Below are 22480 nucleotides of genomic sequence, written 5' to 3'. Positions count from 1 at the left end.
CACAAGGCAGCGGGGCAGTGGTTGGGTGATACCAGGGCGTGTCCACAAAGTGGGCCTGCGCATCACGCCTCTGGGGACCACTGACCAGTAGATGGCAGTCATACATAAGAGATATGCCATAAAATGTTGGTGTTTACTTGAGTCATATTGCCATCATAGTTAAAGTTAAAGTACCAATGATTGTCACACACACACTAGGTGTGGTGAAATTTGTCCTCTGCATTTGACCCATCCCCTTGTTCACCCCCTGGGAGGTGAGGGGAGCAGCAGTGGCCGCGCCGGGGAATCATTTTTGGTGATTTAACCCCCAATTCCAACCCTTGATGCTGAGTGCCAAGCAGGGAGGATTTTAAGTGCGCCTTATAGTCCGGAAAATATGGCAATGTCATCTCTGCAAGTGGGGCTGTTATTTATTTTAGATTCTTTTTGACTCACAAAATGTTTTACCTGAAATGATGCGAACAAACATGAAGTCGCCGTTAACTTTTGTCCAGAAATACGCTTAGGAACGTGATAAAAGCTACTTCGATTCCTTCCACCTTAATTGTGGCAGTTGGCAATGGCACCGACTTAATATTATTGGATACATTATCGGAGACAATTTGCGTTTCACTAACTTCCGCCCTTTCCAATATGGATATCGGCAATGCATTGTGGGAAATGTAAACAAATCCCAACCCCTCTGTATAGTCCATGGGTGTCAAACTCCTTTTAGAAAGGGGGAGGCCACATGGAGAAAAATCTACTCCCAAAATCATGTCACGATAACTTAAAAATAAAGACAACTTCAGATTGTTTTCTTTGTTTAAAAGTAGAACAAGCACATTCTGAAAGTGTACAAACCATAATGTTGTTGTTGTTGTTGTTTTTTACACTTACATTTTGCGGTTAATAGTATTCTATCTTTATTTGTCGTTGTGGAAGTCGCTTCTTAGCAGTCCCACTGTCAGACACGGCACAGGAGCCAAGAGTGCAGGTTTAACAAGGTTTTAATAAGAATGCTTCAACGAAAGTTCTTCTCTCCAGTAGAAAGTGACCTTTCAGTCACGTCCGCATCCTCTCTCCCCTCCTGCTCCCGGCTGCTTACTGTTAAAGACAACAGATGATTCGATTAACACGTACCGCCTGTGAAATCTAATCACCTGCCAGCTGTGGCTCGCCGTCAGCATTGCCACGCCCCCGTCTGATGGTGCTCTGTCCTCAGCACCATGGACAGAGGCGGTGACCTTTGCTCCCGCATGCAGCGCTGACAACATCTCCCTCCACAGTCGTTATTTATACTTTCTGAATAAATTGTGTGTTCATCAGTCAACTCATTGGTGGTAATTTTCAATCTATCAAGATAAAAAAATATCAAAGGATGTTATTTATGTACTTTGCTCTTGTGGTTTATATATATATTTTTTTACATATGTAGCATAATCTACAAATATACAAAAAATTGCTATCCCGACATCTAGTGGACACATTTAGAACAGCAGTTTCTTTCATTCAATAATGTTGGCTCATTTTTATACTTCGCAAACTCATCCCGCGGGCCGGATAAAACCTGTTCGCGGGCCGTACGTTTGACACCCCTGGTATAGCGGCTTTGCCCACTTCTCGTTAATGCAAATGCCTAATAAATACTCTTCAGTCTTATAATGCATGCAATCACTTGTTGTGATGACTGTTAAGGGGAAAAGACACACCTCAGCACACACTCATACAATCAAGCGTCACATCCCCTGAAGCACCGCTGGAACACATACCGGGGGCTGCTGAGGTCTGCAGACATCAGCCCCCCGTCGCCCCAATTAAATATGCATGCCGCGTTATCAGACTGCACACAATCAAACAGGCCGTGTGTGCAGCCTCCCTTCTTGCCAAGGAAGAGGGACAATGTCCTGATCGACGGATCGACTCACGATTCCCCTGGACTGAGAGCATTTATATATATATTTTTAAATTTTGTAATTTATTTATTTATTTATTTTTAAATTTTTTTACTTTTTAAAAAATTATTATTATTTTTTTTATATGTATTTTTTTCTGAGAGCATTTATTTCCTGAGCTAATCTGTGATGATGCTTCATCAGTGCGAATTTGCATAACCCCCCACCACCACCACAATTAATGACATCATCACAAGTTGTAAAAGGGAATGCAGTCGGAATTCCAATGCTTGTCGGTAAGGGAAGGAAGAAGGAACGGAGGGGAAAGACAGTGGACTACTGCCCTCCTGTGGACGAACCTGGGATGTGCAGAGAGCCACTGTTAGTGTGTGATGCAGAGAGAGGTCCCACAGGTCCTAAACACTGACACAGTCATGATTCACAGGGATGAAAGCCACATGTTCTCTCCAGCTTTATGATTGCCTGCGCCAGTAAAGAGTTCATCAAGACATCACTGCCGTGGACCGGAGAGGTTGGGTCTTAAAGACCTCGTCCAACCTCTGCAACATCCCCCCTGAAATCACCGGAAGACGGCCCATGTCCATTGTGGTCCATCAGTGAAAACACGTGTCTGCATTGTGTTTGGAAGAACGCACAAGGCTAAAATGAATTATTTTAACTAGAGATGTCCGATAATGGCTTGTTTGCCGATATCCGTTATTCCGATATTGTCCAACTCTTAATTACCGATTCCGATATCAACCGTGTGGACTTAGAGAAGGCATTCGACCGTGTCCCTCGGGAAGTCCTGTGGGGAGTACTCAGAGAGTATGGGGTTTCGGACTGTCTGATTGTGGCGGTCCGCTCCCTGTATGATCAGTGTCAGAGCTTGGTCCGCATTGCCGGCAGTAAGTGGGACACGTTTCCAGTGAGGGTTGGACTCCGCCAAGGCTGCCCTTTGTCACCCATTCTGTTCATAACTTTTATAGACAGAATTTCTAGGCGCAGTCAAGGCGTTGAGGGGATCCGGTTTGGTGGCTGCAGGATTAGGTCTCAGCTTTTTGCAGATGATGTGGTCCTGATGGCTTAATCTGGCCAGGATCTTCAGCTCTCACTGGATCGGTTCGCAGCTGAGTGTGAAGCGACTGGGATGAGAATCAGCACCTCCAAGTCTGAGTCCATGGTTCTCGCCCGGAAAAGGGTGGAGTTCCATCTCCGGGTTGGGGAGGAGATCTTTCCCCAAGTGGAGGAGTTCAAGTACCTCGGAGTCTTGTTCACGAGTGAGGGAAGAATGGATCGTGAGATCGACAGGCGGATCGGTGCGGCGTCTTCAGTAATGCGGACGCTGTATCGATCCGTTGTGGTGAAGAAGGAGCTGAGCCGGAAGGCAAAGCTCTCAATTTACCGGTCGATCTACGTTCCCATCGTCACCTATGGTCATGAGCTTTGGGTTATGACCGAAAGGACAAGATCACGGGTACAAGCGGCCGTAATGAGTTTCCTCCGCCGGGTGGTGGGTCTCTCCCTTAGAGATAGGGTGAGAAGCTCTGTCATCCGGGGGGAGCTCAAAGTAAAGCCGCTGCTCCTCCACGTGGAAAGGAGCCAGATGAGGTGGTTTGGGCATCTGGTCAGGATGCCACCCGAGTGCCTCCCTAGGGAGGTGTTTAGGGCACGTCCGACCGGTAGGAGGCCACGGGGAAGACCCAGGACACGTTGGGAAGACAATGTCTCCCGGCTGGCCTGGGAACGCCTCGGGATCCCCCGGGAGGAGCTGGACGAAGTGGCTGGGGAGAGGGAAGTCTGGGCTTCCCTGCTTAGGCTGCTGCCCCCGCGACCCGACCTCGGATAAGCGGAAGGAGATGGATGGATAGATGGATGGATATCAACCGATACCGATATATACAGTCTTATATACAGTCAGAATTAACACATTATTATGCCTAATTCTGTTGTGATGCCCTACTGGATGCATCACAACAATAAATCAACTCAAGTTATGGAAAAAAACGCCAACATGGCACTGCCATATTTATTATTGAAGTCACAAAGCGCATTATTATTATTATTATTATTATTATTATTATTATGGGATTCTGGGTATTTGTTCTGTTGTGTTTATGTTGTGTTACGGTGCGGATGTTCTCCCGAAATGTGTTTGTCATTCTTGTTTGGTGTGGGTTCACAGTGTGGCGCATATTTGTAACAGTGTTAAAGTTGTTTATACGGCCACCCTCTGTGTGACCTGTATGGCTGTTGACCAAGAATGCCTTGCATTCACTTGTGTGTGTGAGAAGCCGTAGATTTTATGTGATTGGGCGCAAAGGCAGTGCCTTCTAAGGCACGCCTCCAATATTGTTGTCTGGGTGGAAATCGGGAGAAATTCGGCAGAATAGTTGGTCCGGGAGATTTTCGGGAGGGGCACTGAAATTCGGGAGGGTTGGCAAGTAAGACTGGGAGACGCAACTGCTCTGTACTTCTCCCTGAGTCCGTGTACCACTCCGTACAGCGGCATATAAAAAATTGATACATATTTCTTTTTGAAACCGATAATTTCCGATATTACATTTTAAAGCATTTATCAACATCTCTAATTTTAAAGTCTTATGTAGGGCTGGGCGGTATACCGGTATTATACACACCCAAAAGCAGTGAAGTTGTTACGTTGTGTAAATGGCAAATAAAAAGAGAATACAATGTTTTGCAAATCCTTTTCAACTTATATTCAATTGAATAGACTGCAAAAACAAGATATTTAATGTTCGAACTGGTAAACTTTGTTATTTTTTGCAAATATTAGCTCATTTGGAATTTGATGCCTGCAACATGTGTCAAAAAAGCTGGCACAAGTGGAAAAAAAGACTGAGAAAGTTGAAGAATGCTCATCAAACACTTATTTGGAACATCCCACAGGTGAACAGGCTAATTGGGAACAGGTGGGTGCCATGATTGGATATAAAAGCAGCTTCCATAAAATGCTCAGTCATTCACAAACAAGGACGGGGTGAGGGTCACCACTTTGTCAACAATTACATTAACAAATTGTCCAATAGTTTAAGAACAACATTTCTCATTGAGCTATTGCAAGGAATGTAGGGAGTTCACCATCTACGGCAGGGGTGTCAAACTCAAATACAGAGTGGGCCAAAATGTAAAACTGAACAAAGCCGCGGGCCAAGGTTGAACAAATTAATCTTTTAATAGGGACCCAAACAAGTTTTGCATTAAATATTGAACAAGCAAGGCTTATATAACTTTATAGTGACATGCAAAATCCAGTTTCAAATATTAACAATAAAAATTAAAAAATATCAATGGCATATCAAATACAATTTAAATAAAAATTGAATGCCTCTTTTCTATTTGCAGCCTTCTGAAGTAAATATCAACGTTAACTTTTTCCACAGGCTAATAAATTTGAAAATAAAATAATGAATAAACCAACCATTCAGGACTTTAAACTGCTCAGTTTGCAACACACTGATCTAATCTGATACCTGCCATCTTTTCTTGGATGCTAGTTCATTAATGTCGGGGCTCAGGTTTTGAGCTGAGGCAACCTTCATTATCGAACGAAGGTGTTCATCAGTCATTATATCTCGTATTCCACAGTCTTGGGGGCGTGCCTTACAGGCACTGCTTTTAACGTCCTCTATGAGCTGACGTCACGTCCGCTTTTCATCCCTTCTAACAACGTGCCGGCACAGTCACAAGATATGAGCGGCTTCTGTACGCACACACACGTAAATGCAACGCATACTTGATCAACAGCGATACAGTTTACACTGAGAGTGGCCGTTTAAGCAACTTTAACATTGTTAGAAATATACGCCACACTGTGAATCCACACCAAACAAGAATGACAAACACATTTTGGGGGAACATCCGCACAGTAACACAACATAAACACAACAGAACAAATACCCAGAACCCTTTGCAGTACAAACTCTTCCGGTGTTGTGCCGGATAATGCACCCCCGGCGTAGAATGCACCCCCTGACGGGAGTGTTATATCAACTAAAGCCCACACTTAAAGTTTCACGTGCAAGACGTGGCGCAGTTGAAGAATGGCCGTGCGCGACCCGAGGGTCCCTGGTTCAATCCCCACCTAGTACCAACCTCGTCATGTCCGTTGTGTCCTGAGCAAGACACTTCACCCTTGCTCCTGATGGGTGCTGGTTAGCGCCTTGCATGGCAGCTCCCTCCATCAGTGTGTGAATGTGTGTGTGAATGGGTAAATGTGGAAGTAGTGTCAAAGTGCTTTGAGTACCTTGAAGGTAGAAAAGCGCTATACAAGTACAACCCATTTATCATTTATCATTTAAGATTGAATCTATTTGAAAAAGTTATTTAATAAGAAGCCAAAAGTGCAAAAACAACAATGTTCGTGTTGGAGGAGTTGTGAATGAATGAACTATGAAATCCGTCAGTCTGCAGGTGTACCTAAGGTGGCGGCCCAGCAGCGACTGCAGCACAAATTTCATTTTTCATCCACCCCCCCCACCACCACACACATTGTCTCTGTGCGATATAGAAAATGACTCCATCGTGATTGTTTTGGCAAACTCTACATAAGGCCAAAGCCTTCACCCAAACAGAAGGGCCTCATGTCCAAATGTCAGTTTGGCTCCCATTTCCCCCCAGAGGACAGAACTGGAATTACAGGCAACATTTCCCAACAGCTGAAGACCATCAGTAATCAGGAAGGCTCTCACCTGAAGCAATCAAATCCACTCCTTTTAAGTCTGCAGCTCCAGCTCAGACTTCAGGCCAACAAACACTGCTCGAGGAGATTTTGCCAAATACAGTAGAGACAACTTTTTAAAGAGACCAGGGTGGCTGACGGTGAGATGACTTATATTATTTTGATGTTTTGATTTGATGTGTTGAATTTATTTTAATTGCCAGGTGGTTGTTAAAATGTTTAAATGTCAAATCCAAGCTGTTAAAGGTCACTATATGTACATTTGGAAACACTTTTATGTTAAAAAATGGTTTATTGTAATGTGTTTATTTTTGGTACCTAATTGCTTTTGTATTTGTATTTCCAAAGGTTTTTCACCTTAAAACTATTCAATGAAAAAAAGAGACAATCAAGTCCAAAATAAACGGATAAACAGAGATTTGTCTCATCATTGGACTAAAACAAAGAGTGAAGTCCCAGTGTAACCCCTGGTCAAAAAGTCAAACCCTTTTCAAGTTAGGGGAGAAAACAAACAAACAAAACATAACTTGACAGTGATATTGGAGTATAGGTTCTCACGCAGTTGCTTTTAGCTGCGGGCATTACACTACAGGCTCTTCTCACTCTTTCTTGTCTCTCCTTCTCACAGAGACTTAAAACAAGCGCACCTTCTTACATACGTCACATACGTATACGCCCTCGCGGAGCAGAGAGGTAGCGGCATAGGTAAAGTTAGCTGTGGTGCGAGTGGTAATACGAGAGAAAGAAGGTGCCAATCTGGTAACAAATGAAGGAAGAATTAATTCCCAAGAAAAACAGCAGGAAGTCCATCGTCTGGCGGTGGTTTGGCTTCAAGTGGGAATATGTCGAACAGACAACCGTCATTTGTCAAGTGTGGGGCAAAAGTGTTAGCATTACTGCTAATATGTAGCATCATTTGAAAAGTCACACGGTAGAGAATGAAGAGTGCTTACTCCGCATGTCAACATCTCCGTTCGGTGCCACACCCACAAAATACCGAGGCAACCATTTCCACATCAACACCGTATGAAAAAAATAGTCAACAATAGAAGGAGATAACGTCCGCAGTAACCTAAGGACGAAGGACATACACTATTTGATTTCCTATTATGCAGCTAATTTTTATTTGACACTTATTGAAATATCTTGTGTGACATCATGCACAAAAGTGCACTAAAAGCTTGTTTTAAAATGTGTCTGACGAATGTTTTAATGTAGATACATAGAATCATCATACTGGTGTGATTATATGCATCAAGTGTTCATTCAAGGCTAAGGCAACATATGGAGATATATATCGTGTATCGTGACATGGCCTAAAAATATCGAGATATTAAAAAAAAGGCCATATCGCCCAGCCCTACCGTATACCGTCATTCGTTCTAAAAATACCACAGTATCAGTTTTGGTCCATATCGCCCAGCCCTAATCACACGTCAAGACATAGTCATGAACCAGCGAGGCCAGGAATTTCTCTGCCCGAGAAAAATCCTCACATTCGGTTTCATAACTTCCTGTGGAGAGATTCTGCCAGGAGCTGTCACATGTTCCACTTGCAGAAGACACGGCATGAAGCGTGCGTGTGCTCCCAAATAAAACAAAGATTAATCATAATAACCGAGAAATGCAGTATAGAGCAGTGTTTTTCAACCACTGTGCCGTGAGATACAGTCTGGTGTGCCGTAGGAGATTATCTAATTTCACCTATTTGGGGTAAAAAAATATTTTTTGCAAACCAGTAATTATAGTCTGCAAATGATGTGTTGTTGTTGAGTGTCGGTGCTGTCTAGAGCTCGGCAGAGTAACCGTGTAATACTCTTCCATATCAGTAGGTGGCAGCAGGTAGCTAATTGCTTTGTAGATGTCGGAAACAGCGGGAGGCAGTGTGGAGGTAAAAAGGTGTTTAATGCTTAAACCAAAAATAAACAAAAGGTGAGTGCCCCTAAGAAAAGGCTATACAGAACGAAACTAAAACTGAACTGGCTACAAAGTAAACAAAAACAGAATGCTGGACGACAGCAAAGACTTACTGTGGAGCAAAGACGGCGTCCACAATGTGCATCCGAACATGACACGACAATCGACAACGTCCCCACAAAGAAGGATAAAAACACAGTAGATGCGGGAAATATCGTTCAAAGGAAGACATGAAACTGCTACAGGAAAATACCAAAAAAAAGAGAAAAAGACACCAAAATAGGAGCGCAAGACAAAAACTAAAACACTACACACAGGAAAACAGCAAAAAAGTCCAAATAAGTCAGGGTTTTATGTGACAGGTGGTGACAGTACAACTACACTGCAAAAAGTCAGTGTTCAAAAACAAGAAAAAAATACAAAAATGAGGGGTATTTTATTTGAACAAAGCAAAATTATCCGCCAATAGAACAAGAAAATTTGGCTTGTCAAGACTTTCCAAAACAAGTAAAATTAGCTAACCTCAATGAACCCCAAAATACCTTAAAATAAGTAATTTATCACTTATAACAACTGTACTACTACATGAGTACATATTTTCTATTGTTTCATTGAAAATAAAACAGCAAAGTCCATTTGGCTGTCATCTGTTTTAATTATGAGACACAATTGTGTCAAAGTCATGAATTTTTTTTCATGCTTGAAAAAAGAAATTGTTACTTTAAAAAAGTAGTTTTATACTTGTGAGTGTTGATGACACAGCTTTGCAACAGTTGATATTCTAGTTTCAAGCATGTTTTACTCAATATAGGTCATCATATCTCAGCAACAAGCTGTAATATCTTACTGAGATCATTTAGGAACAAAACCCTTAAAACAAGTAAAACACTAACATAAAATCTGCTTAGTGAGAAGACTTATCTTATCAGACAGAAAATAAGCAAATATCACCCTTATTTGAGATATTTCATCTTACTTAGATTTCAGTTTTTGCAGTGTACTTTGAGACAAGAGCTATATTGATGCATGGTTGGTTATGGTTTAAAGTCATACCCAACAATTGCGGCAACGACTTTTTACTGTTAACTGAGTTTAATTTTTAATGATTTCTGCTGGTGGTGTGCCTTCGGATTTTTTCAACGCAAAAAATGTGCCTTGGCTCATAAAAGGTTGAAAAACATTGGTATAGAGAACGGCATGCATTTTTAGGACATCCCTCACAACTACTTTGCTCTAAAGCAAAGGTGTCCAAACTTTTTGACTTGGGCCGAAAGTCAACTGCATTTAATTTATACAAACCCCAAAACCAGTTGTCATGTTGTGTAAATTGTAAATAAAAACAGAATACATCCATCCATCCATCCATTTTCTACCGCTTATTCCCTTTTGGGGTCGCGGGGGGCGCTGGAGCCTATCTCAGCTACAATCGGGCGGAAGGCGGGGTACACCCTGGACAAGTCGCTACCTCATCGCAGGGCCAACACAGATAGACAGACAACATTCACACTCACATTCACACACTAGGGCCAATTTAGTGTTGCCAATCAACCTATCCCCAATGATTTGCAAATCCTTTTCAACCTATATTCAATTGAATAGACTGCAAAGACAAGATATTTAACGTTCCAACTGGAAAACTTTGTTATTTTTTGCAAATTTTAGCTCATTTGGAATTTGACTCCTGCAACATGTTTCAAAAAAGCTGGCACAAGTGGCAAAAAAGACTGAGAAAGTTGAGGAATGCTCATCAAACACTTATTTGAAACATCCCACAGGTGAACCGTCTAATTGGGAACAGGTGGGTGCCATGATTGGGTATAAAAGCACCTTCCAAGAAATGCTCAGTCATTCACAAACAAGGACGGGGCGAGGGTCACCACTTTCTCAACAAATGCGTTTGCAAATTGTTTAAGACCAACATTTCTCAACCAGCTATTGCAAGGAATTTAGGGATTTCGTCATGTCTGTGTGATCATGTTTTGTTTTAGTCGTGTTCGGTTTTGTTTTTGGACTCTTTGTGCACTTTTGTTTGTTTTGTCACCATAGCAACCCATTAGTTTTCACCTGTCATGTCACACACCTGATTCATTTGCACTTGCACACCTGTCACTAATCATGTCACTGCTATTTAAGCCTGTCTGTGTTTTTTGATCGTCCTGGTGACATATCCTAACCATCCAGACTACCTCTGCTACCCATGATATTCATGTCCACTATAGTTCATGCTTCATGCCATGCCACAGTAAGTGTTTATTAGTTTCACGTCCATAGTTTTGCCTTTGTCCTAGTTTTTGTTTTCTAAGCCAAGTTTATCTCCGCCTCTGAGCGCGCCTTTTGTTTGTATCCTTTTTTTGTAGTTTGTTAGTGTTTAAAATAAAAGATGTCACTACCTTCACGCCATGTCCGGTCCAAGTTCACTTGCATCTCGGGAAAACAACCACTCCATAGTCCACGTCCTGACAGATTTCACCATTTACGGTCCGTAATATCATCAAAAGGTTAAGAGAATCTGGAGAAATCACTGCACGTAAGCAGCAAGGCTGAAAACCAACATTGAATGCCCGTGACCTTCGATCCGTCAGGCGATACTGCATCAAAAAGCGACATCAGCGTGTAAAGGATATCACCACATGGGCTCAGAAACACTTCAGAAAACCTCTGTCAGTAACTACAGTTGGTCGCTACATCTGTAAGTGCAATTTAAAACTCTACTGTGCAAAACCAAAGCCATTTATCAACAACACCCAGAAACACCTGAGCTCATCTAAGATAGACTGATACAAAGTGTAAAAGATTTCTGTGGTCTGACGAGTCCACATTCCAAATTGAATCAACACTAGTGGCGGCCGAGTCCATGGTTCTCGCCCGTAAAAGGATGGAGTGCCATCTCCGGGTTGGGGAGGAGACTCTGCCCCATGTGGAGGAGTTCAAGTACCTCGGAGTCTTGTTCACGAGTGAGGGAAGAGTGAATCGGGAGATCGACAGGCGGATCGGTGCGGCATCTTCAGTAATGCGGACGCTGTATTGATCCGTTGTGGTGAAGAAGGAGCTGAGCCGGAAGGCAAAGCTCTCTATTTACTGGTCGATCTACGTTCCCATCCTCACCTATGGTCATGAGCTTTGGGTCATGACCGAAAGGACAAGATCACGGGTACAAGCGGCCCAAATGAGTTTCCTCCGCCGGGTAGCGGGGCTCTCCCTTAGAGATAGGGTGAGAAGCTCTGTCATCCGGGGGGAGCTCAAAGTAAAGCCGCTGCTCCTCCACATCGAGAGGAGCCAGATGAGGTGGTTCGGGCATCTGGTCAGGATGCCACCCGATCGCCTCCCTCGGGAGGTGTTTAGGGCACGTCCGACCGGTAGGAGGCCACGGGGAAGACCCAGGACACGTTGGGAAGACTATGTCTCCCGGCTGGCCTGGGAACGCCTCGGGATCCCCCGGGAGGAGCTGGACGAAGTGGCTGGGGAGAGGGAAGTCTGGGATTCCCTGCTTAGGCTGCTGCCCCCGCGACCCGACCTCGGATAAGCGGAAGAAGATGGATGGATGGATGGACTAGTGGCGGCTGTGCAGCGTAAACAAATGAAGGACATTCAGTTGACAGACAGTTGCGATAACCAATCAGATCACCACTTGTTGACAGTAGCCCATCTAGGTAGCCATAGGGAAAAAGTGACTGAAGGAGGAAGCAGGAAGTGGTAGAGGCTAGCTCTGGCAGAGAAATCAGCGGTACTCATTTTTTTTTTAACCCACAAGGAAGGAGGGCAAAATGTTGATTAGGTGGAAGATAAAGATTTGCAAGGCCATTTTCAAGGAGGGTATTTAAAGAGAAATCAGTTCTTGTGAGATGAGGTCGGCCGACAGAGCTAGCTACGCTGTCAGTTTGCCCGCCACTTCCACTCGAATTAACCAACTACGAGCGGTACCTGTGGCTTCTACGGCGTTGGATGGGTGCTCCACATCCCCCCACCACATCCCACCTCCCCGGATTGTAAATAATCAAATGTAAATAATCAAATGTATATACTTGTTCTTATGTTTTCTGAACTCACTATGTTCTCTGCTCACTGTACATATCCTACCGAGTCAGACCGACACTGTTTCGATGTCCATTTCTCAGATGATGCAATTGTTGATGACTGAAGTGCTGATATCAACCAAACCTAACCACCCCCTCCTAGGTGGGAAACGCGCGGCCGGCCACTGCTAACGAGACCCAACAAAACGATTTAATTTCCTTTCAACTCCACATCTGAATCTGTGGATCAGGGGAATGGTTTAGCGGTCTAAGAGCTCACAGCGAGCCAATGGTGCCATGCACTGGCCCACTTACACCTAAAGTAAACGTGTAAGAGCTCTGAACCACGGCCAATCCTTGAGTACCATTGGCGGAGGTGAGGTAGGGTGTGCCATGTTTTTGCACAGGATCTTAGCTGTTCCTAGTAGTGCGTTCTTCTGGACGGAAATGTCAGATGTTGTTCTTGGTATCTGCTGGAGCCTTCCACCCAGCTTGGGAGTAACTGGCCCCCAATGATCACTACTGGCACTTCACACCCCACATGTTCTTCAGCTTTTCTTTCAGCTCTTGGTTTGTCTGCAGTTGCTATGGTTCCTTTTTACGAGCGGTATCTTCAAACTGAGGTCCTCTACCAAAGGCCTGTCATCTTGAGGTTTCTGCGCAGGATCTTTGCTGTTCCTAGTACTGCGTTCTTCTGGACGGAAATGTCAGATGTTTGTCCTTGGTATCTGCTGGAGCCTTCCACCCAGCTTGGGAGTGACTGACCCCCAGTGATCACTATTGGCACTTCACACCCCACATGTTCTTCAGCTTTTCTTTCAGCTCTTGGTTTGTCTGCAGTTTCTATGGTTCCTTTTTACGGGTGGTATCTTCAAGCTGAGGTCCTCTACCAAAGGCCTGTCATCTTGAGGTTTCTGCACAGGGTCTTAGCACTGCGTTCTTCTGGACGAACTGTCAGATTTTGTTCTTGGTATCTACTGGAGCCTTCCACCCGGCTTGGGGGTGACTGGCCCCCAGTGATGACTACTGGCACTAATATTGCCTTCACACCCCATATTTTCTTCAGCTCTTCTTTCAGCTCTTGGTTTGTCTGCAGTTTCCACGGTTCCTTTCTCCGGATGTTGCTATTGCTTGGGATTGCTACTTGTATCATCCCCCGGGGTCTTTTGATCTTTACCCACCACCACTTACTGAGGCAGGTTGGCCATCACCAGTTTGTCGGTCTGGATCTTGGCCTGGACCTTTTAAGATTACCATTACAAGACTCAGTTACACGAGTTTACTGCTTTCAGAGGGAAATGTCAACATATGTGTGACAGGTTTTTTGGGTTTAGTGTTGTTTTTTCTTCGTATAGTGGTGCTTCGTGTTTTGGTTTCTTCCCCAATGAATCTACCCCTGTTCTTTACCTCTCGATGCTGGTTCTGTGTCTTATGTTCACGTCTCCCGTTGCCATTTGCACGACCCGTATCACTTTCTTCTGCCTGGTACTTAATCAAATGACCTTTTGATCTGCTCTCCGTCTCCTTTCTCTGCATCCCGGGGTCACACCAAGCGTTACCATGCGCAACCATGACAGGAAGAATTATATAGTCTGGACCTTAGCTTGAGAACGTTTTCTGTTTCTGACCCGACAGAGTTACCCCAATTTAGGAGTATTTTGAGATAGGAGTTTTCAGTCTCTGCTCCACCCACCAGTGTATGTTGGCGTAGTTATTGTCAGAATTAACCCCATAAGATCTGGTCCCACTCACCGGCAACAGTCCACAGCCAGAGAACACAACCCTAGATATGCGGTTCGTTCCGTGCCCTGGACGACCGAGCATTCCTATTGCTCACTGGGTCTTAAGCACAGACATATTGTTGCTGTCTACTCTGACCTCAGGTCTGACACTCAAAGACTACGTTTCTGAATCTGATTTTTTTCAGCAGACTGTTTACACTGAAAGTAAAATCTGATCGATATCAGACTCCAGTGTAATCGCACACAGGCCCCAATGTGGCCCCAATTTGGCCCCAATGTGGCCACAACGTCACTTGCATGTGCAGTTTGTTAAAGTTAAATCAAATCCCTAACTTAATTCCGTAAATGAACAAGGAAATCGCTGCTACTACTACAAAATAAAATAAAAAATTGGCACATCTTAAAAATGAGTGTTTCATCCATCCATTTTTTACCACTTGTCCCTTTCGGGGTCGCAGCGGGTGCTGGAGTCTATCTGAGCTGCATTTGGGCGGTAGGCGGGGTACACCCTGGACAATTCGCCACCTCATCGTAGGGCCAACACGTTTGTTACGTGAAAACAAATTAAAATAATACACATACATAAATATATTTATTCATAAAATTGTGTGTGTGTGTGTGTGTGTGTGTGTGTGTGTGTGTGTGTGTGTGTGTGTGTGTGTGTGTGTGTGTGTGTGTGTGTGTGTGTGTGTGTGTGTGTGTGTATATATATATATAATGTATGTATGTGTGTGTGTGTGTGTGTGTATATATATATATTTGCATGTATATGTGTGTATATATATATATATGTATATATATATATATATAAAAATGTGTATATATATATATATATATTTACATATACATGTATATGTGTGTGTGTATATATATATAAAAATATGTGTGTGTATATATATATATATATATATATATATATATATATATATATATATATATATATTTACATATACATATATGTATACACAGTATGTGTGTGTGTGTATATATGTATAAATATATGTGTGTGTATATATACAGTATATATGTGTGTGTTTATATATGTATATGTATATATGTGTATATATGTTTATGTGTATAAACTGTATATGTATATATATGTGTATGCATGTATGTATGTATATAAGTGTGTGTGTGTATATTTATATGTATATGTGTGTATATACATGTATAGGTGTATATATACTTTATGTACGTTTGTATATATATATATATAATATATATATATATATATATATATATGTATATATATAATGTGTATATATATATATATATATATATATATATATATATATATATATATATATATATAAAATATGTGTGTACATATATATTTACATATACATATACATGTATATGTGTGTGTGTGTGTGTGTATATATATATATATATATATTCACACAGTATGTGTGTGTATATATGTATAAATATATGTGTATATATACAGTATATATGTATGTGTGTATATGTGTGTATATATGTTTATGTGTATATACTGTATACAGTATGTGTATATATATGTGTATATATGTACATATATAATATGTATATATATAAATGTGTGTGTGTGTATATTTATATGTATATGTGTGTATATACATGTATAGGTGTATATATACTCTATGTACATTTGTGTGTATGTATATATATATATATATATATATATATATATATATATATATATATATATATTATCATGCAGCTAAAATGCACCAAACATGGATAAGTGTGGACAGTGTTTTGCATTTTTTCCATCATGTATTGTAGATGTTTGTAATTTTATGTGTTGTGCTTGGACATTTTTTTTTATAATACCCTCAAAGTTCAGTGAGCAGGTTGTGTTATGTGTGAACATGTTTGTCAACTTTTTGTGTTAGTTCATTGGCGCCATGAGTGGAAAATGTTGTTTGGATTGGGTCATATATAAAAATGCTGTGCTGTGTACAATTCCAAATGCAATTTATGGTCATTAACCTCGATTACTCACTTTGTCCACAAGTTGGTGGTAAACCTGCCGATAGTCAGACAGTCAAAGTTAAGTATCCAGATTTCTATTTTTTTTCCTCTCCTTACATGTCTGAAAAGGAGTAGGAAGAAGCAAAGCTTAGAATAAAACGTGATGAAATAGTTGCAGAAATATGAGGGCTGTACTCACTATTGTGAGCGACTGTAAATGGTATGTGAAATGCTAACCTTTAGTTATTTTATCAATAGTACTTTTCTAGGTAAATCATAATTAAAATCTCGGGTGTTGGTCTGTGTTTTCCCTCCCAATCAGTGTTTTTTTGGATCTCTTCTGTGGGATCGGGACCACTCGGCCAAAGCCTCACTCCCTGTGACCCCGGCGATGGTTCACTGCTTGGCATTCCTTGCAGCATTTTTAGCTGCTCGCCGGCCCAACAAAACTCGGAGAGGCACTGACCCGGTCAGCTCGCGGCCTCTTGAGAAAGATCAACTTGAACTTGCAACGCAATTCCAATTGCATAACAGCAAAGCGTAAAAGTAACTAAGCCGTAAAAGCACGACGAAGTGAAAGAACATAACAGATGTGTGTGTTGGTGAGTCACAATATATCATTTACAACTACTGGCCACACATGTTTAATAATCATTACATAAACAAAGACCGCACAATGGGAATTGTATGGTCAAACAACGACAATCACAGATTTGTTGACATTTAAAATCAATGTTTCTCATTAGAAATAATGATAATGTAAATAGTCTGTTCCAGGGTCAAAATATCACCATCAGGAAGCATTTATTCACCGTTCATTCGAGGTTTACGCAACATTTGAACATTTGTTTGAGAAAAAGCAACACTGAGCTGTAGTCTTTGTTGACATTGCAAGGAATCTACAGAGGTGGTTCAAACTCTGAGTTTCTGAGGGTTATATTTTGACCCGGGGGGCCACATTGAGAGAAGAAATTATATATACGCATAAAATGTGTGTTCACTGTTTACATTAATTTGAAATACATTGCAAAATTAGCAGTTATGTTGCATACAGACTAGAATCTTAAAGGGGAACATTATCACCAGACCTATGTAAGTGTCAATATATACCTTGATGTTGCAGAAAAAAGACCTTTTTTTTTTTTAACCGATTTCCAAACTCTAAATGGGTGAATTTTGGCGAATTAAACGCCTATGTGACGACCGGGGCGCATGGTGATGCGGGGCTCGTTCTCCCAGGAATGCATACGGGCTTCAGACACAGCGCTCATAGCACGGAAGGCAAAAAACTAAAAGAGCTAGCGTGGGAGCTAGAAGGTAAAAAGGAGTCTAGCGTGGAAGCTAGCAGGTTCAGAGCAGGAAACAAAAGTCGTCATTTGTTGTGTGAAAACAAACTACGAAGCAAGACAGAATGACAGGGAAGGCAGGCTTAAATAATAATGTCAGTGATGACCAACAGGTGCGCGTCGGGAACACACGCGGCAGGTGAAAACAATAAGCAGCCATGGCAACAAACTCAGGTGTACAAAACAGGCACTCAAGGAGTCCAAAACTAACAAAAAACACAAGTACCTTGAAAACGTAAACAAAAATATGATCCGGGCAGCGGATCATAACAGCCTTTCTATTATTCGCTCTCGGAGCGATGACGTCACAACGAATCCGCCATTTTCTCACTTTCGTTGGTGTGTTGTCGGAGGGTGTAACAACACGAACAGGGACGGATTCAAGTTGCACCAGTGGCCCAAAGATGCGAAAGTGGCAAGAAATTGGACGAAATTTGTTCAAAATACGAGGCTGTGGGGAAAGCCGACGAAATGGTCAGTCGTTTGTTCCGCACACTTTACCGACGAAAGCTATACTACGACAGAGATAGCAAGAATGAACCGAAGATGATCAAGAGAAGAATATCGACCCTAGCTTCCCTGGCCTGCTGACATCAACTCCAAAACTGGACAGATCAGCTTTCAGGAAAAGAGAGCGGATGAGGGTATGTCTACAGAATATATTAATTGATGAGAACTTTATTCATTACTCGCGGTTTTACTTAAATTATTATACATAAACTTGTGTTTACCAATAATTTAGCTTAAAAACATTTATTTTTTTCAATCATTCGAGTACATTCGGGTAGTCTTGTGTAATGCAGTATTTTGTGTCTATTTAGGTATGTGTGACCCACCCATAATGTGTCACATTTTTGTGTTGATATATTTATTTTATTTTATGGTTTGAATTCGTTTTTGGAGCTGTCATTCCACATTTATCAATATTCACATTGGTCAGTAGGGGGCAGCAGGGCGTTTCTTCCCAATTGAATGCGATCACCTACAGACCGGAAGTGTCTTGTCATTCTGACTAGAGCGACCAGTCTGTGACCAACTGAAAAGTTCTGTGTGCTTATTTCCTCCTGTATAACAGGTTAGTTTGGGTAAAACAACTCACTGAATAATATCCATGTTTTTTTCTAAGTTTAAGTACACATTCTAATGGTGGAGCCTAACTCTAAAGTGGTTGTGAGTTGTAGTTTGTATTTGTGAATGAATCCGGTGCACAGCTGTATTAATCAATACAAAATGGCGACGTGAGTGCGCAATGTTTATATAGGAACTTCTGATCCTAATTCAGACTCCCAAATTAGAGCTCCCGTTTTCTTATTGATTTCATATGTATATTTGTATAATGTGTGTGTTCTGAAATAGGTTTTACATGCTATTTTGTTATGTTTAGACATGGTTATATAAGTTAAGCTCTCAGGAATGGTCAATGAACATTTCAAGTACAGTAACTTAAAGCTGCTATATAAGAAGAAGAATATGAAGAAAAGTAAAGTATTTAAATGAATGTTGCTAAATTGTGCATTAAGTTAAAGGTGAATATTCCTGAGAAAGACAAGACAGTGAAATAATGTCTAATTGAGCACTATATTGTATGTTTTGGAGTGATGATGTGGATATGTGAGAATATATGGCAAAGGCATACAGTATTGTTATGGTAATTATAACTCCAGTGATACAGTAACAGTTTAATGATAGTTTATTGAGTGTTTTGATGAAAATAGAGGTGAAGATAAAGTAAAAGACATTGACATGATAATACAAAGTGACAAAATATATGGGAAATTAAGTGAATTGTGGATTTGTAAATTCTGTTAATAAATTCTGACGAGAGCGACCAGTCTGTGACCAACTGAAACGTTATGTGTGCTTATTTCCTCCTGTATAACAGGACAATATTATCTGACTGCTTGTCCTGGCTACCTGGGACCTGCAACATATGGTTAACCTGAGTGCTGAAATCGTGGAAAAATATATGTTCTTAGCGCGCCTGAAATGGGCTGTCTGCACTCTCAAAGTGCATGTTGTTGCCAAATGTATTTCATATGCTGTAAACCTAGTTCATAGTTGTTAGTTTCCTTTAATGCCAAACAAACACATACCAATCGTTGGTTAGAAGGCGATCGCCGAATTCGTCCTCGCTTTCTCCCGTGTCGCTGGCTGTCGTGTCGTTTTCGTCGGTTTCGCTTGCATACGGTTCAAACCGATATGGCTCAATAGCTTCAGTTTCTTCTTCAATTTCGTTTTCGCTACCTGCCTCCACACTACAACCATCCGTTTCAATACATGCGTAATCTGTTGAATCGCTTAAGCCGCTGAAATCCGAGTCTGAATCCGAGCTAATGTCGCTATAATTTGCTGTTCTATCCGCCATGTTTGTTTGTATTGGCATCACTGTGTGACGTCACAGGAAAATGGACGGGTGTATATGATGGTTAAAATCAGGCACTTTGAAGCTTTTTTTAGGGATATTGCGTGATGGGTAAAATTTTGAAAAAAACTTCGAAAAATAAAATAAGCCACTGAACTGATTTTTAATGGTTTTAAGCCTACTGAAATTGTGATAATGTTCCCCTTTAACTTTTAGCATTAGCTTATTGCAAAGCTGGGCAAATATTTTGACTCGGGTGCCACATTGAGAGAAAAAGTTGTCTGGGGGGGGGGGGCCAAGGTGTATGTGTGTGTAAATTATACATACACATAAAATGTGTGCTCAATGTTCACATTAAATCAAAATACATAGCAAAATTAGCAGTTATGTTGCATACAGACTGGAATCTTAACTTTTAGCATTAGCTTATTGCAAAACTGGGCAAATATTTTGACTCGGGGGCCACATTGAGAGAAAAAAGGTGTCTGGGGGGGCCAAGGTGTATGTGTGTATACATGATATATACGCATTTAGCTGTAAAGATCTGCTGTACAGTATGTGTGTTTGGGTCACTTTTTTTTTTTTCAGGAACACTAATACCAAAAGTCACACTGTCCAATAGAGTTCTAAAAATTGTCAAGGCCAGGGGCGCATTCATGCTGCCTCCTTGCGCCTGCAGACAATCTACAATCTGCGCACCTGCCCCCTCGATGAACGAGCTGCCTTCATAAGCCTGCTCAACCTGCCAATCCGCGCCAAAATATAGTCTTCTGTACCGTAAGCCGATACCCATCTTTATACTCTCTCTCTCTCTCTCTACGTTTCTCCCTCCGTGTTTCATTGTTCTTCCTTGTCGTCCTCCCCAGCAATCTGTCTTCGTCCCCACGTGATCGAGCTGTGCGCCTCGACTTCTCTTTTGGACTTTGGAATGCCACCCTCGATCTCAGAACCTTCGCATGGACTCGGACTCTGACGCCTCTCTCTCGCCCCATGGACTGCCTCGTTCCTTTGCTCTCACCAACATTTACGGTAAAACGCTCCAGTTAAATACTACACATAGTCTTACACTATACACACTCTTGGATTTTGTCACACTCCATTTCCTTAGTTATTATATTTAGTATTGTTTGATTATTATATATATATATATATATATATATATATATATATATATATATATATATATATATATATATATATATATATATATGGTCTATACTGTATATATGATAAATCTCAGAGCTACATACAACCCCAAGTTGTCTGTTGCCGTCATATCCCTTAGTCAAACCATAACAAAAAACGTTATGACAGACCACCTCAAAAAAACGCAATGGAATTTTACAGTTTTTTACAGAATGGGACACCCAAAATGTACATGAAAATAAAGAAAGTGGGGATTTACGATATTAACTATGAACAATAAAACACTGAATATTAACAACATATGAACATCTTTTACTTCTCAGACCAGCTCCTCGATATAAATATTTTATGATCAAGTAAAACACAACAAAAATGTAACAAAACATATGAATGCAAAGTGCAATAAACGCCTACAATATGATATATTATCACTTTTATGCAGACATTTCAATTTCTTCCGTATCTGTTCCTGACACATGCGTTTAGGGCTGGCTGCTCTGAAAACAAACCCCGCCCCTTCTGCTTTGTTCCTGGTCTGAGCTGCTGTGACGCAGATTACTGCAATAACTCCTATAACACGCAAAAGCGCAGATTTCGACCATTGAAATACTTTCTATGGTTCAAGACTTACAGTCATTTAAAAACAGCACTGCACATCATAATGGCAGCTACAGTTTTGATGTTAAACGATTAAAAAAACTATGTAGAACGTCCAGTGGGCCGGATTGAAAATCTTAATGGGCCGCATGTGGCCCGCGTGCCATATTTTGCCCGGGTTTGGTCTTGGGTGTCATTGTCCATAACGTTGGTTAACCTAAGCAAATCATTCTAATTAGGTGAACTTCTATTATTAATCGGGGTGTAACGATTCATTTGAACAAAAGATTCAATTCAGAATTTGTGGTTGCCGATACGATTCAGTGATGATATATATTTTTTTTTTTACAGCGATACGATACAAAATGATTCAGTGAGTTTAAATAGATTCAGTAGCTTTTTTAGCAAAAAATTAAAAATCATTCAGTGTGAGTGTGAAATAAATACTGGATACTGTACACCAGTGTTTTTTAACCTTTTTTTTGAGCCAAGGCACATTTTTTTGCGTTGAAAAAATGCGGAGGCACACCACCAGCAGAAATCAGTAAAAAACGAAACTCAGTTGACAGTAAAAAGTCGTTGTCGCAATTGTTGGATATGACTTTAAAGCATAACCAAGCACGCATCAATATAGCGCTTGTCTCAAAGTAGGTGTACTGTCACCACCTGTCACATCACACCCTGACTTATTTGGAGTTTGTTGCTGTTTTGCTGTGTGTAGTGTTTTTCTTATTGTCTTGCGCTCCTATTTTGGTGGCTTTTTCTCTTTTTTTGGTATTTTCCTGTAGCAGTTTCATGTCTTCCTTTGAGCGATATTTCCCGCTA

The 22480-nt window shown here is 41.2% G+C and overlaps 1 long non-coding RNA gene across 1 annotated transcript; it reads left to right on the top strand.

The window, feature by feature from the left end:
- The first annotated feature begins 6457 nt into the window (after positions 1–6457).
- LOC133576010 (uncharacterized) lies at positions 6458–21012 on the top strand. Its single transcript, XR_009811548.1, has 3 exons — positions 6458–6716; positions 20592–20689; positions 20779–21012. It is a non-coding gene; the product is annotated as an uncharacterized lncRNA (long non-coding RNA).
- The last annotated feature ends 1468 nt before the right edge of the window (positions 21013–22480 follow it).

Source organism: Nerophis lumbriciformis, linkage group LG03 (assembly GCF_033978685.3).
Source record: "Nerophis lumbriciformis linkage group LG03, RoL_Nlum_v2.1, whole genome shotgun sequence".
Lineage (NCBI taxonomy): Eukaryota > Metazoa > Chordata > Actinopteri > Syngnathiformes > Syngnathidae > Nerophis > Nerophis lumbriciformis.
Note: the sequence above shows the minus strand (reverse complement) of the source record. Positions and strands in the feature narration are given on the sequence as shown.